At 42.9% G+C, this 15831-nt stretch overlaps 1 pseudogene; it reads left to right on the forward strand.

Moving 5' to 3' along the window:
- The first annotated feature begins 7634 nt into the window (after positions 1-7634).
- On the forward strand, positions 7635-13563 carry LOC115796348 (protein NLRC3-like; annotated as a pseudogene).
- The last annotated feature ends 2268 nt before the right edge of the window (positions 13564-15831 follow it).

Here is a 15831-nt window from a genome sequence, read left to right on the forward strand (position 1 = left end):
TGCGTTTGGTTGTAAAAGGGGCAATACAGTCCAGTACAGCAGTGCAAGCAGATATAAAAGAGTTAGTGAAGTCCTCGGTATTCAGGCTCAAGCAAAAATCCAAATTGCTTAAGTCGGAGTTTTTAAAAGCAGCTGCAAAATCAGCAGCGCATGAAGAGTTAACCAAGCGCACACGACGTGTAGAGGATACTCTATTTATCCCAGAGCTGGGGAGCGCTGCTGTAAATAAAACAGGAAAATGGTCCGATATACCACAGTCACGTATCTCTGTGATGCAGACTCTAAGTCCATAAGACAACACCAGATCCAATGTGTGACCTTTTTCATGAGTGGGACCACACACGAGTTGTGTTAAGTTAAAAGAGTCAATAAGCGAGGCAAATTCTTTAACCAGTGGACCACTCTCACAACACACATGAATATTAAAGTCACCAACAATTAAAATACAGTCATATTTTAGTATGAGACCCGTCAGCAAGTCAGCAAAGTCACCGATGAAGTCCTTCGTGCACTTCGGTGGTCGGTAAATCACCGCGCAGAGCACCGAGGGGGAAGAGTTTATCTCCAACAGCTGCAGTTCAAAGCTGGCGTACAGGTCTGCCGAGACCTGACGACAGCGAAAACTGCATTTAAATATTGAAGCAAGTCCTCCACCTTTTCCAGAGATCCGCGGGGAGCTGAAGAAAGAACAGCCGGGAGGTAAAAGTTCGGAAAAAGGTGCAGACTCACCAGCATGAAGCCACGTCTCAGTCACAAACATAAAATCCAACTGCTGTGCGATGAAAAAGTCATTGAGAAGGAAAGTTTTGTTGGCTAACGATCTAGCATTTAGTAGGGCCATTCGGATGACCAGATCCTTGTTAGCTGAGGCCGGGGCCCGCTTCAACAGGCGAAGGTTAGCATGGTTTACGCCGCCTCCACGATCCCGCATCCTGCGCCAGGACGAGGGACGCCGAGTCTCCAGGATGACAGGTGGGACAATCGGCCTGATCCAGCGACGCCCGAAATCCACAGGCAGCCCAACAGCCTTGAGGCGGCAAAGACCACCATCCAGGGGGTAATGAACAGACAAACCTAGGAGTCTCAGGTAAGTTTTGACCCGCACCGCGATACCTCCCCGCTTTCCGCGTCTCCTCTGGCGTTTGTTGGGGACCGGAGCACTGGGCAGCCGGCGCAAATTCTCAGGTACATCTGATAGGTGTGGAGGAAAAATCGTTGAGTTTTTCTTTACAGTATATGCTGGTACCAAAACAAACTGGAGGTTTAGAAGTGTCTGCCGATCGTAGGTGATCAAAGCGGAGACATCTGGGCAGATGACTACCAGGAACAGAGCGACAGCAAACAATACACAGAACAGCTGACGGCAGGCCGTACACAGTGGCGCCATCTTGGAAAATCAATTCAAAGGAGGGCTGATGATCCCTCCTGAGGTCATAGACTATGTTTAAATTAAATCTTTTTTTTTCATCACTACAACTTCGTGCCACTGCTTCTAACCAGATCTCAGAAGAAATTGCAGACAAATAATAATAATAAAATGTAATGCCCCCCCCCCCCCCCCCCCCTCCATTCAGACTATCCTCAAAATTGTCAATCCAAACTTAAATCTAAGCTGAAGAAGAAGTTCCAGTGTGTCTTTGAGGGGATCACTAAAGCAGGAAACTCAACTCTTCTGATTCATTTCTGTGTGTGTCCTCTTTCTGGTTCCATCACCAAAAAAAGAAGCAGCTCAAATAGATGGCAAACCAACACGCAATAGTCCCCAAAACCACAAACTGTGAGGATGGGATTTATTTCACTGGCCCTCATATTTAGACTCGCGTGCCGAATCTGCGAATTGTTTCCTGAATCAGTCACGTGGTATGGCCGGCTTGTGAGGCTTCGAACGTCACCGACACAGACCTCGATACGCGCTTCACAAAACTCCCCCTCAATTACTCGATACACGCTTCGAACCCTCGACACAGAACGAAACATCACTACTGACAGGTAGTGGTGGGCGGATCAATCCAAATATCAATAATATCGATACCAACGTTGGTATTGCTATTGATCAATACCAGTTTAATGGGATCAATAATTTAGCAGTTTCATTCAAGATTCGAGCTGACCGCTCCTGTCACAGCACAGAGCAGGTACACTTTGCTCCTCCCCTCCACGCAGTGTTTTGATGTTATACCGTCACGTGACACGTAACATATTTTACTTGGGAAAAAAGGGAATTTGTCAGCGGTCTCAAACTCCCGGCCTGTGGGCCACTTCCGGCCCTGCCCCCTGCTTCCAGCCCATGATTCGATGCAAAAAATATGACAATTTAGCCTTTATGTTACTTTTCTGACATTTAGCTTTCCCCTGCAATTAAGAGCAGTTAGCCAAATGCCAAAAAATTCTATACGGGTTTTTAACTAATTAGCGATTCAAAGAAAAAGAAAAACACAAAACACTTAAACTTCATGAAAATGCTCATAATTATTAAAAAGTATCGGTATCTGTGTCAGGATCGGCAATACTGGTACAGCACACCACTACTGACAGGTGCAGGAAGTACTGTTTCAGTGTTGATCATGTGACCTTTAGACTCAGACTGATACGAGTAGTTTAGCTGCAGCTCTGACACAACAGTGCTGCACAGCTTCATTGTTCAGGTGTGACAGAGAAAATGATCAGTTTGTTCATCGCTGCTCCATCGAACAGCTTCAGACTCACATGAACACTGAAGCTGGACACAAACAGCCTGATACTGTGGATGATTTCAGTGTGTCTGCAAACATGTGACTAATTCAGCTGATTGAGTGACTGTGAAACCACAAACTTCCATCAGACATTTCAAACTGATTCAGCACTTCTCCCAAACCTCCTCTCTGGGTGCTGCCTGCCTTATTACACTTTCACTTCATTTTCCTGATCTTGGTGTCAGATGATCGTCTCTGTGTGAAGCTCCGTGTGAAGGTAATGGCAGCAGTCTGTGACCTTTAGTCTTTTTTCCTTGTTAACATCAGCTGAGTGCAGCTTAGTTCCAGCAGAAATAACAGAAATCTGCTGCTCCACAGTTCACAGTGACAGAGACACAACTGGAATTAGACGTGACAAAGGAGGCCGACCAACAGTTCATCTGACATCGTGTGTGAGTGTGAGCAGGAACTGGGACTAAGAATTCATATTTGTCATCAAGATATCAGAGGTATTTTGTATTTTATCTGTAAACTGTCTTTAAAATGTGGATTTGTTTGTGTAACTTAAAGAGCTGAACATTTCTCCATCATTTTCCTTCAGGACTGTCTTAAAGTACTTCTGCTTTATTATTTCCAGATATTTAACAAAGATGTCCTAATTTGAACTATTGATGAGCTGAAATGTTTGAAAATCTTGTTCAGTCAAAGTGAATCAGCATGTGTCAGTAAATGCATCATGTGACTCTGTCTAGAGGACTGATAGTAGCTGACACTGAGGTGAAGCAGCTGATATTTGGACAGCTCACATGATGAAAATGAGGATTTCAGCTGATGTGACCATGAATGATGTGTGTTTCCTCTGCAGGTGAAGGTACAAAGTGTGTGTGAGCTGATGTGAATTCAGCAGCATGGATCAGTGTGAGGACAGAGAGGAGGGAGTCCCTCCCTCTAAAACCACTCTGTGTGGGGAACATGAGAGCCAGACCAAAGCTCAGAGGTGAGATGACCATCTCTAACTGTCCATGACTCTTCTCCATGTCACAGCTCAGCACTCACATCACTGCTGCATCATTATTCACAGGAAAAAGCGCAGAACTAGACGTAAATGTAAATCTGAACCCAGCTGTGTGTCCTTAAAGAGCTACGCGTCAAAGGGTCCTCCTCTTACCTTTGAAGCAGGTGTTCCTCCTCCTGCAGAGAGGTAATGTGTGTCTAAATGTTGTTCCTGACTCAGTGTTTCTGAATAAATTCTCCATCATGTTTAATGTCAGCTCAGCTCTTTTTCACACACATTTCTGTGTTCATATGTGAAGCGGTGTGTGTTGGAGTTTGTTGCACAAACACAGCAGTCAGAGTGTAAAGAATGGATGTTGTAGGACAGGGGTATTCAAATAAAATTTAAAGAGGTCCAGTCAGACAAAATTTCATGAGGCCAAGGTCCAGAAGTCCAAATACTTGCAGGGTCTTTGCGGCCTCTGAACACAACCTACGAAGTGTCCGACCTCATGTCCGTATTTATGCTTGTGTAGCTGGATTGTGTGTGTTAATGACCTTGTGGTCGTGTGCTGGTGTTTTATATGCGGTGCAGGCTGGGACTTTTTTTGGTCCTCGCTCTTTGTGCTCAGTGTTTTGGCTGCAAACATATTTGTCCCTGTTTGTTCACTTTCTTCAGTCCGATAGTTTCAGCGTCTCCCTCCAGGAATCTGCTGACATTTGTGAGTCCTTATATTGATCTTTGATTATTACTCCTGATTGTTATTCTCTGACTGGTAAATTCAAACACTGCGGTTAAAAGTAGCCAGAAACGCACAAGGACTGAACAGGTTAATCACAACATTGCGGGCTGCGTGGACCCAACGAGTAGTCACGCTTCTCCAGAGGTGTCAGGTTACGTCGTAGGATCAGAGTGCTTTCTGTAGCGGTTGTGCGCTTCTCGTGGACTTTGATGTTGCTGGTTTTCCGCTTGAGAAGTGCTCCGCAAATGTTTTCATCATCCACAACAAGACACTCGCTTCTTTCTGTGATACAGTACTCAAAACCCCTTTATGGGATTCTGTCGCTTTCTCGGCAGACCGCTGCCATTACTTTGCAGACCCGTGCTGTGAGCACGCACACACACAGTTTAAACTGCGAGAGCGGAAAAAATGATTTCATATCAATCCACGAGGATTTTTTAATAAGATAATGAAAACGAAGGTCCTTTTATCTTTAATTTCAGTTGGTTTAGTTAGTTTTGTAAACTCACAATACAGTTTTAATTAGTTATTTTTTTTTGCTTTTAATTGTGGTTTTTACTTACTTCAGTTAATGAAAATGTTTTTTCAATTTCAGTTTTTGTTATTTCTTTTGTTTTCGTTAACTATAATAACCCTGTTTGTTACAAAGTTTATGGCTGACAGGAACCAGCTGTGGTATGGCCAAACTCACATGCAATTGGTCAGTGGGTTTTCTCGGACGCTTCACCACTACCTTAAGGACTGTAAAAGCTGCGCTGGTAAACCGGAAAGCGCTCAAGATTTTAAGGGGGGATTTCTGTTTCGGTATTAGATTCGGTCTGCATGAGACATCATTTCAGTCCGGATCTGGACCGAGGTCCGTGTATTGGTGACCTCTGTCGTAGGAGGTGTTTGTGTAGTGAAGGGGCTGAGTGTCTGTAGGGCTGCAGCTGCTCCAGCAGGGGGCTCCTTTGAGCTCTGGTTCAAACAGAGTAGGCAGGAACTCTTGTGCTGCTGGATGTAGGAGTCTGTGATGCTACATGAGAGATTGTACTTTGTTTTTTTTGTCTGTCTTTTTCTTTAAATGTTCAAAATAAACTTCCTCTGTACTGCTGACCAATTGAAGCTGGTCAGCAGGTGATGAAGGTGAGCATGTTTTAACTTGTAAAGCCATTGTTAGGCCACTGGCACCTGATGGGAGATCAGCTGTGATTGTGAGCATCAATGAACTGACCCTCTCTGCTTCCTCCCTGTTTCTGCTGAGTGCTCAGGTGCTTTGATGTTCTGAACTCCACCAACATTTCCTTGGTCCAAGTTAAGCTGGTAACACCAGTCTGTGAGCTGCCTGATCTCCTCTCTCTGCGCTATTTCAACATTTGTTGATATCAGTCCTATTATGGTGATATTGTCATTAAATTTAATGCTGGTAGTGGCAATGTGGGAGCAGGAACAGGAACACGATCCTGTGGTGTGCCGGTGTTCAGGATGACGGTGGATGATTCTGACATTCTGGGGTTTGTTATTCAGGAAACTCAGTATCTGTGTCCACAGGGAACTGCCTAAGCTCAGTTTGTGTAATTGTTGAGCCAGTTTGTGAAGGTTAACTGTATTAAAAGCTGAGCTGAAATTCAGGTCCAGCTGTTTAAGAGACGTGTGGAGAACTGTGATGACTGCTTCTTGTGTTGATCTGTTTGTCTGATAAACTCACATGAATCAAGATCAGCAGGCATCACAGCCTTTATATGAGAGAGGGACAGTCTCTACATACATTTGATGATGAGGTTAGAGCAACTGTTAGAGTCATTTAAGGCAATACACTGTATTTTTCTTTGGTACCAGGATGATTGCGACTGATTCAAAGCAAACGCGAAGTTCAAAATTTATAAATATCTCTGCTAACTGGTCTGTGCATAACTTTAAAAGAGCTGAAATGTGTACTTTCTTTTTGGCTACACAGTGCTGAATTATTTTTATTTAATATATAATATTTTATGTACACCAGGTTGCATTCTTTTTTCTTTTTTTTTTCTTTTTTTCGAGTCACACAGAATACTTTATTAATCCTGGGATCAGATTATTTTGTCACAGACACTCGAAACATAAATATGAGACAGAACATGTAGAGTCTATGCATAGAAAAACTATGAAAACTAAAGCATTAGCAGTTAAATATTAAATTAAATATTCCAAAGTTTACATGTACAATATAAATAAGATATTTCAAGTAAAAATAGTCCAGGTTAAGGATGAGGTGATTTTCTGTGCTGACATGAGTGTTTTGCTGAATGTGCTCCTGTAGCTGTTCAGCATGAAATGGAGAGACTGATGGACTGTTTAATACTGACTGCAACTGAGACAGTGACCTGAAACATCTGTCAGAGAGTCTAACTTCATGCCCACATTAGTGACCTCACAGATCAGTTTGCCTGTTGTTGCCCACTACCTTCAGTCTGCAGCCCCGGGACGTACCAGAGAGAATGGTGCTGGCCACCACATTCAGAACATTCTGTTCACCATCCAGCAGATGTTAAAGGACCTCAATCATCTCACAAAACAGAGATGGCTTGGGTCCTTCTTGTAGAGTTCCTTTAGGTACAGAACTAAGTCTTGACCTGCCGATAGAACAAAACTCAGATGTACCTAAAAAAAAAAAATACACTCTTTTGAGAATGCCAATGTTCATACTTGGACCAGGAAAACAGATGGTTAGGAAGAAAAGTCAAAAACACATCTATTTCAACTGTGAACAACCATCATTGAACAGAGGTAGTAGCTTATGACACCAGCTGTCACCCTTCTACAATCCTGTCTTGACATCCGTTCCCTGGTGCCTCAACCCACACTCGCACCTCTTTTCAGTTGATCTAAATGTAACGTATCTATTAAAAAGAAGTGGGAACTGGGAGCTGACCTGTGAAACTAATCATCTCAAACACAAACAGTCATAGATACAGAGAGACTACCTTGTTCCAGACCGCTTCAGCTGAAGCTGAAGGAAAGCTGTTGGGACAAAACCAAACGGATCTAAAAGTTTTAAACAGCTGCAGATTCTCAGTGGGATCAGCAGGACTAGTAAAGCTTTACCATTAAAGGGAATCCTCTGATTCAAAGTTTTGAATCAGACCTTTGGAGCTTGTGTTTGACTCTGTATGGACAGACTTGATGCGAACTATTGCTTCATGATTCCCCCACAGAAAAGTCCAGGAGAGCTCAGAGGTTCCCAGGAGTCAGTCTGCCCAGCAGCATCAATCACATCTGGATTCCACATTTATGGTCTGTACAACAACTACTTTTACATTCAGTTCTGTTCAGTCAGTTTCATTATGCACTTTGTAACCCAGTGGATTGCAGCGGTTTTTCAAAAGCTGTCTGAAAAATATGCAGTGTCCCAAATGGCTCCAATGCCATTCAGCAGTCGCAAGTAGACAGGAAACACCTAGGGGAGAGAGAGAGGGAGAGCAGATCTCTTTCAAAAAAGAGGCCACAGGTCAGTGGCTGTAACACCAGCTTTTATTTTGAAGTAAATTTGGAAACTAAAATAAGAATGACAGGCATTCTCAACCACAGCAGTCATAGTGTGTTTATGCAACATCACAACATCACTCCACCACAAACAGGCAGTGGCTGAAATTATATGGATTGCTTGTACTCACACAAGGCATCTCTGTTTACTTTAACACAATCCAACACTGTTATTAGAAAGCACAGCAGTTATTCCACCACTCACAAACAACAAAACAAAACCAAAACAGCCTGTAATTAATTTATTAGAACCCCTCCTGCCTGATACAGAGAAACATCAAATTCATTGGTCACAAAGAATATTTTGACATGTAGATGTGTTGATTTCATCACTTGGCTCCATGTCTAATTATGGATGTCTCCACAACCAAACCTATTTGACAATGTAGGGCACCAATAAAGGAAATCCAAAAGTTATTTGTATTTCACTGGTGTGACATCTATGAGTCAGTTTTGTCAACATTGTGTGAAAAGAAATGATAATTCTTGGTAATATATTGATACGTTTATTTTCACTTTATAAAATTCCTGCTACTTGGAAGGAATGTAAAATCCAAAGTCAAAGCAGAGATCATAAGTTTAAACAGAGATACTTTATACTTTAGTTTGAGAGACCCAAAATTACTGTGCTAATATTGGAAGCATTTTGGCTGAAGACCAGTGTGTGATCATAAATGGGTCGTTCATATTGTATTCTGTTCCAGCTGCTGGAGGACAACATCATCACTTTTGTGAAGAACGAACTGAAGAAGATCCAGAAGGTTCTGAGTCCAGATTACCCAGAATGCTTAGAGAGTCATGGGGAGGGTGACACAGCCTTGGAGGGTGAGGATAAAGAGCAGAAGAGAAGCAGAGAGGCTTTTGTGGAGATCACACTGCACTTCCTGAGGAGAATGAAGCAGGAGGAGCTGGCTGACCATCTGCAGAGCAGTAAGAGGATTTCTCTAAAGATTTAAGCTGCTGCAAAACTAAAATAGTTACTAATGTCTCAAGAGGGATATTGAAAGGTTTGATAGTGATATAATAATCACTTATTTTCAGAAATGTTTGCTCCACTCTGTCAACATGAGCTTAAAGCTCAGCTCAAGGAGAAGTTCCAGTGTGTGTTTGAGGGCATCGCTAAAGCAGGAAACCCAACTCTTCTGAATCAGATCTACACAGAGCTCTACATCACAGAGGGAGGGGCTGCAGAGGTCAATGATGAACATGAGGTCAGACAGATTGAAACAGCATCCAGGAAACCAGACAGACCAGAAACAACAATCAGACAAGAAGACATCTTTAAAGGTTCACCTGGAAGAGATGAACCAATCAGAACAGTGCTGACAAAGGGAGTGGCTGGCATTGGGAAAACAGTCTTAACACAGAAGTTCACTCTGGACTGGGCTGAAGACAAAGCCAACCAGGACATCCAGTTCATGTTTCCATTCACTTTCAGAGAGCTGAATGTGCTGAAAGAGCAAAAGTTCAGCTTGGTGGAACTTGTTCATCACTTCTTTACTGAAACCAAAGAAGCAGGAATCTGCAGCTTTGAAGACTTCCAGGTTGTGTTCATCTTTGATGGTCTGGATGAGTGTCGACTTCCTCTGGACTTCCACAACACTGAGATCCTGGCTGATGTTACAGAGTCCACCTCAGTGGATGTGCTGCTGACAAACATCATCAGGGGGAACCTGCTTCCCTCTGCTCACCTCTGGATAACCACACGACCTGCAGCAGCCAATCAGATCCCTGCTGAGTGTGTTGACATGGTGACAGAGGTCAGCGGGTTCACTGACCCACAGAAGGAGGAGTACTTCAGGAAGAGATTCAGAGATGAGGAGCAGGCCAGCAGGATCATCTCCCACATCAAGACATCACGAAGCCACCACATCATGTGCCACATCCCAGTCTTCTGCTGGATCACTGCTACAGTTCTGGAGGATGTGCTGAAAACCAGAAAGAGAGGAGAGCTGCCCAAGACCCTGACTGAGATGTACATCCACTTCCTGGTGGTTCAGGCCAAAGTGAAGAAGGTCAAGTATGATGGAGGAGCTGAGACAGATCCACACTGGAGTCCAGAGAACAGGAAGATGATTGAGTCTCTGGGAAACTGGCTTTTGATCAGCTGCAGAAAGGAAACCTGATCTTCTATGAATCAGACCTGACAGAGTGTGGCATCGATATCAGAGCAGCCTCAGTGTACTCAGGAGTGTTCACACAGATCTTTAAAGAGGAGAGAGGGCTGTACCAGGACAAGGTGTTCTGCTTCATCCATCTGAGTGTTCAGGAGTTTCTGGCTGCTCTTCATGTCCATCTGACCTTCATCAACTCTGGAGTCAATCTGCTGGAAGAACAACAAACAACCTCCCAGACAGAGCAACACCTCTACCAGAGTGCTGTGAACAAGGCCTTACAGAGTCCAAATGGACACCTGGACTTGTTCCTCCGCTTCCTCCTGGGTCTTTCACTGCAGACCAATGAGACTCTCCTACGAGATCTGCTGACAGAGACAGGAAGTAGCTCACAGACCAATCAGGAAACAGTTCAGTACATCAAGACGAAGCTCAATGAGAATCTGTCTGCAGAGAAAAGCATCAACCTGTTCCACTGTCTGAATGAACTGAATGATCGTTCTCTAGTGGAGGAGATCCAACAGTCCCTGAGATCAGGACGTCTCTCCACAAATAAACTGTCTCCTGCTCAGTGGTCAGCTCTGGTCTTCATCTTACTGTCATCAGAAGAAGATCTGGATGTGTTTGACCTGAAGAAATACTCTGCTTCAGAGGAGGCTCTGCTGAGGCTGCTGCCAGTGGTCAAAGCCTCTAAGAACGTTCTGTAAGTTATCATAAAGTTTTATGCTATAAAGACAGTACTTTCTTGTTACCAGAAAAATAAATCTTTTTTTTCAATGTCTCGTCAGACTGACTTGCTGTAACCTCTCAGAGAGAAGCTGTGAAGCTCTTTCCTCAGTTCTCAGGTCTCAGTCCTGCAGTCTGAGAGAGCTGGACCTGAGTAACAATGATCTGAATGACTCAGGAGTGGAAGTGTTGTGTTGTGGATTGAAAACTCTGAACTGTGAACTGGAAACACTCAGGTCAGCAGTCCAAAATTGTTCTATTCATGATTTTAAAATTCAGTCTGTATTCAGTCAAAGTTTGAACAACTATGTCTGCTGCGATTTGTCAGAGTATCTATTATTAAACTTTAAGTGATTTCAGTTACATTCTAATTTGACTGTGAAAAAATGGGAGGGAAAGTAGGCAGAGAAGGAATATGCCAATTATTTGAAAAATAAGACAACAAAAAGAAAGATAAAATGGTTTGTAATCATATTTGCTTCTGATGCTCATAATTTCTTGCACTGAATACTTTGAAGAGTTGTCTATTTTACTTTTATCATCTCTTTAATATCCATCCATCCATCCATTCGCTTCCGCTCATCCTGTTCAGGGTCGCGGGGGGGCTGGAGCCTATCCCAGCTGTCATAGGGCGAGAGGCAGGGTACACCCTGAACAGGTCGCCAGCCTGTTGCAGGGCCAACACAGAGTTACAGACAACCTTTCACATTCACATTCACGCGCTCAGTCACACCTATGGGCAATTTAGATTAGCCAATTAACCTAACCCCAATAAGTGCATGTCTTTGGAATGTGGGAGGAAACCGGAGTACCCGGAGGAAACCCACGCAAGCATGGGGAGAACATGCAAACTCCACACAGAGAGAGGGAGAGGCCTGGGCCAAGGTGGAATCGAACCCAGGCCTTCCAGATGTTATTCTAACTGTGAGGCAGCAGTGCTAACCACTGCGCCACCGTGCTGCTCTCTTTAATATTCTAGTCTTATTTATGACCCAATGCTCACAAAACTAATACACAATTCCGTAAGCCCCAGCTGTGCTTTATGTAGGTTTTGTTATCTGTAGACTTTCATGTTTAATGACTTTTCTCTAAGAGTATCTGTCATGTCTGCAGGCTGTCAGGCTGCCTGATCACAGAAGAAGGTTGTAAGTCTCTGGTCTCAGCTTTGAGCTCCAACCCCTCCCATCTGAGAGAGCTGGACCTGAGCTACAACCATCCAGGAGAGGCAGGAGTGAAGCTGCTGGAGCAGCTGAGACTGGAAACTCTCAGGTATGGAGAGGCCTGTTGCAGCCACAGACAGTGTCTGATAGAGGAGGAGCTGAATCTTTATCATTTGCTCTGATCTTGTGTGACTGTTCAAATCACACATATGAGAGCTTTTTTTTTTTTAATTTGCTTATGAAGGAAACTCTGAGATATTTCTAGAGTGGGAGTCTGAGGAGAACATTCCCAGGAACATCGATTTAATCTCTGTACAGATCTCTGTAGGAATCTCTGGGCGAAAACTGTTAGCCTAGCTCTGTAAAAAATGTAATAATAAATCATTAGTAATATTTATTGATTAGACTTCTGGGTTATTGTACCCACAGCACCTAGCAGCACTAATATGCTGCTGCTTCTGAGAATTATTACTGAAAAACTTTAATCTGCTAAATTGTTTAACAGTGAAATATAGTCCAGAGATATCACACAATATTCTCTCAATTGAAAAGCTCCTTTTATTATCAATGATCACTAACATAGTGCAGCCATGTTTTGACTGAATTGATTTATTGCTGTGACAACCAATCCAATGACTGCTTCAAAAACCTGACAGATCCAGGATCAGACCAAGTTTTTACCAATTTGGTCCACAAATATATTGAAGAGCGTCTGAAAATGTTGGACTGTTCCTTTATCAGTGTCTAACAGTGTGTGTCTGAGAGCGATGTAATGTCCATGTGTGCATGCTGAAAGAGACTGTGCTGCTCTGACCCCCCTCCTCCTTTCAGGGCGGAGCCTGCTGGAGTCCGATGGCTGATCCCAGGTCTGAGGAAGTGTAAGTGTGTTTTTAATGTGATTGATGAAAACAAAGCAGCACACATTCAACCATCTTCAAACTGTCACATCACTCATTCACATCTCTGATGTCAGGAGTCATCATCAAAGTGTCAATCAATGAACAGATGATGGATCAATAACTGCAGCTGGATTGTGTTTGTTCTCTCCATCAGATTCCTGTCAACCCACAATCGACACAAACACAGTGAACACAAAACTAAAAGTGTTTGAAAACAACAGGAAGGCGACACATGTGAGGAATCAGTCATATCCTGATCATCCAGACAGATTTGATGACCGGTATCCTCAGCTGCTGTGTAGAGATGGTCTGACTGGTCGCTGTTACTGGGATGTCGAGTGGAGAGGAGAAGTTTATATATCAGTGAGTTACAGAAGAATTGGAAGGAAAGGAGACAGTTATGACTGTGTGTTTGGAAGGAACGATCGATCCTGGAGTCTATTCTGCTCTAATGTCAAGGGTTACTCTGTCTGTCATGATAACACAGAAATATATAGGTATCCCTCCTCCTCCTCTGTCTCTAACAGAGTTGCAGTGTATGTGGACTGTCCTGCTGGCACTCTGTCCTTCTACAGAGTCTCCTCTGACACTCTGATCCACCTCCACACCTTCAACACCACATTCACTGAACCTCTTTATCCTGGATTTACACTCTGGTTTCCTGCTTCATCAGTGTCTCTGTGCTGAGTTTAGTGTAAAGAGTGTCCTCCTGTCAGAGAAACTCTGACTGTTGAACAGATAGTTCAGTCTGTACATGTCTGTCTCTTTCACTCACAAACACGTTTTCAGATTCATGGATTCAATCAGTTGATGTTTGAAACTGTTCTCAATGATTTCTTGTAAACTTTATTTACTTATTCACAAAATCCTTAAGAACCCATAAAACCTTTTAAGACAGGTACATGTGCACCACGCCACCCCTGTAACATTTTGTAAAAAGGGGGAACTCCCAAGAAGCTGCTTTAGCTCATACAGGGACCCCAAAAACAAAAAACATTACGTTATAAGAACAATACAGTTAATCCATACCTCCACACTAACATGTAGTCAAAACATTATTCTTATTTCACATCCTCCACATATACTCGTACATTCCCTTAGCTGATATCACACATTGTTATTGTTTGAGTAACAATGTGATATGATATTGCACGTATCAAAACTTATCACATTGACTGTTTTCATGCTTCTTACAGCCTTATTCACAAAACACACACAGAAAAAAATAAAAAGAAAGAACATCAGTTTATTCAAGGTGACAAATTCATCCTTATACATTCTATCCAGATATTCTTAAGACATCATATTAGATATAATTATTAGATGATAGTGGATTTACATTTGTTTATACTATATGCTGATTTTTCCTTTTTGTATCCAGTTTTACTGTTAGTTATGTAGCCATTTGAGTTTCTCTGAGTATAATATTGTAAAAGTTCATATTTCAAAAGTTTCTTAAATATCTTTAGAGAAAATGATTTTTGTATTGTGCTGTTAATTTCATTCCAGATCTCCAGACCTTTGCATGTGATGCTAAAGCTCCTACATTTCAGTTTGCACTTTTTCACCTTCAGCTGATTTTTTTCTTCTCTTATTGCGTTCGTGGGTCGGATAAATTATGGAATAAGTTGGCAAAGTCTTTCATTTAGTTTGTACACTACATTAAACATCATGCATGCATTATAAAAAGTGTTGCTCTCAGTGAGCTTCAGAAGCTTAAGCCTATAAAAGAGAGGATCAGAAGGAGCAATAAACTCAGACCATGTTATGGCGCATATCATTTTCTTCTGCAAAGCGAGCAGTTTATCAAGATAGCTTGGATACGTGTTACACCATATGATATTGCAGTAATTCAAGTGTGGTTCAAATAAGGCGTGATACAAGGTTATGATAGCTTCAAGAGGGAGATAATGTGGAATTCTATAAAACAAGCCAACCTGTTTAGATAATTTAGCTGTCAATTCATCAATATGTTTTTTGAAACTTAAAAATTCATCAGTATATATTCCTAAAAATTTTGTGTGTTGGACTCTTTCAGTGATCCTTCATTTGATCTTGATATATACTTTTTCAACATTTTTATGATTTTTTATAGAACTGAATATAATGCAGTGGCTTTTATTAATGTTTAAAGATAATTTATTGCATTTAAGCCAGAAATCTACTTAGTTAATTCTTCATTAATTATATTTTGGAGATAATCCAGATTTTTATGAGAAAAATAAGTTTGTGTCATCTGCAAAAATAATTTTGTGTAGTATATCTGAAGAATTTATGAAGTTCTATCCATCCATTCTCTTCCGCTTATCCGGGGCCGGGTCGTGGGGGCAGGAGCCTAAGCAGAGAAGCCCAGGCTTCCTTCTCCCCAGCCACCTCCTCCAGCTCATCTGGAGGGACCCCAAGGCGTTCCCAGGCCAGCCGAGAGATATAATCTCTCCAGCGTGTCCTGGGTCTACCACGGGGCCTCTTCCCGGTGGAACATGCCTGGAACACCTCACCCAGGAGGCATCCTAATCAGATGCCCGAGGCACCTCAACTGGCTCCTTTCGATGTGGAGGAGCAGCGGCTCTACTCTGAGCCTCTCCTGGATGTCCGCACCCCTCCTTATCTGTAAGGGAGAGGCCAGCCACCCTTCGAAGGAAACTCATTTCTGACACTTGTATTCGGGATCTTTTTTCGGTCACTACCCAAAGCTCGTGACCATAGGTGAGGGTAGGAACGTAGATCGACCAGTAAATCGGGAGCTTCGAGATGATTCGCTTTTACACTAAGCTCCCTCTTCACCATGGTGCAGCGTCCTCATCACTGCAGAAGCAGCCCCGATCCGTCTGTCAATCTCCCTTCGCCCATCACTCATGAACAAGACCCCGAGATACTTGAACTTCTCCACTTGGGGCAAGAACTCGTTCCTGAGCTGGAGAGGACACTCCACCCTTTTCCGGTTGAGGACCATGGCCTCAGACTTAGAGGTGCCGATTCTCATGCCGGCCGCTTCACGCTCGGCTGCGAACTGTTCCACTGTG

Source organism: Archocentrus centrarchus, chromosome 2, assembly GCF_007364275.1.
Source record: "Archocentrus centrarchus isolate MPI-CPG fArcCen1 chromosome 2, fArcCen1, whole genome shotgun sequence".
NCBI lineage: Eukaryota > Metazoa > Chordata > Actinopteri > Cichliformes > Cichlidae > Archocentrus > Archocentrus centrarchus.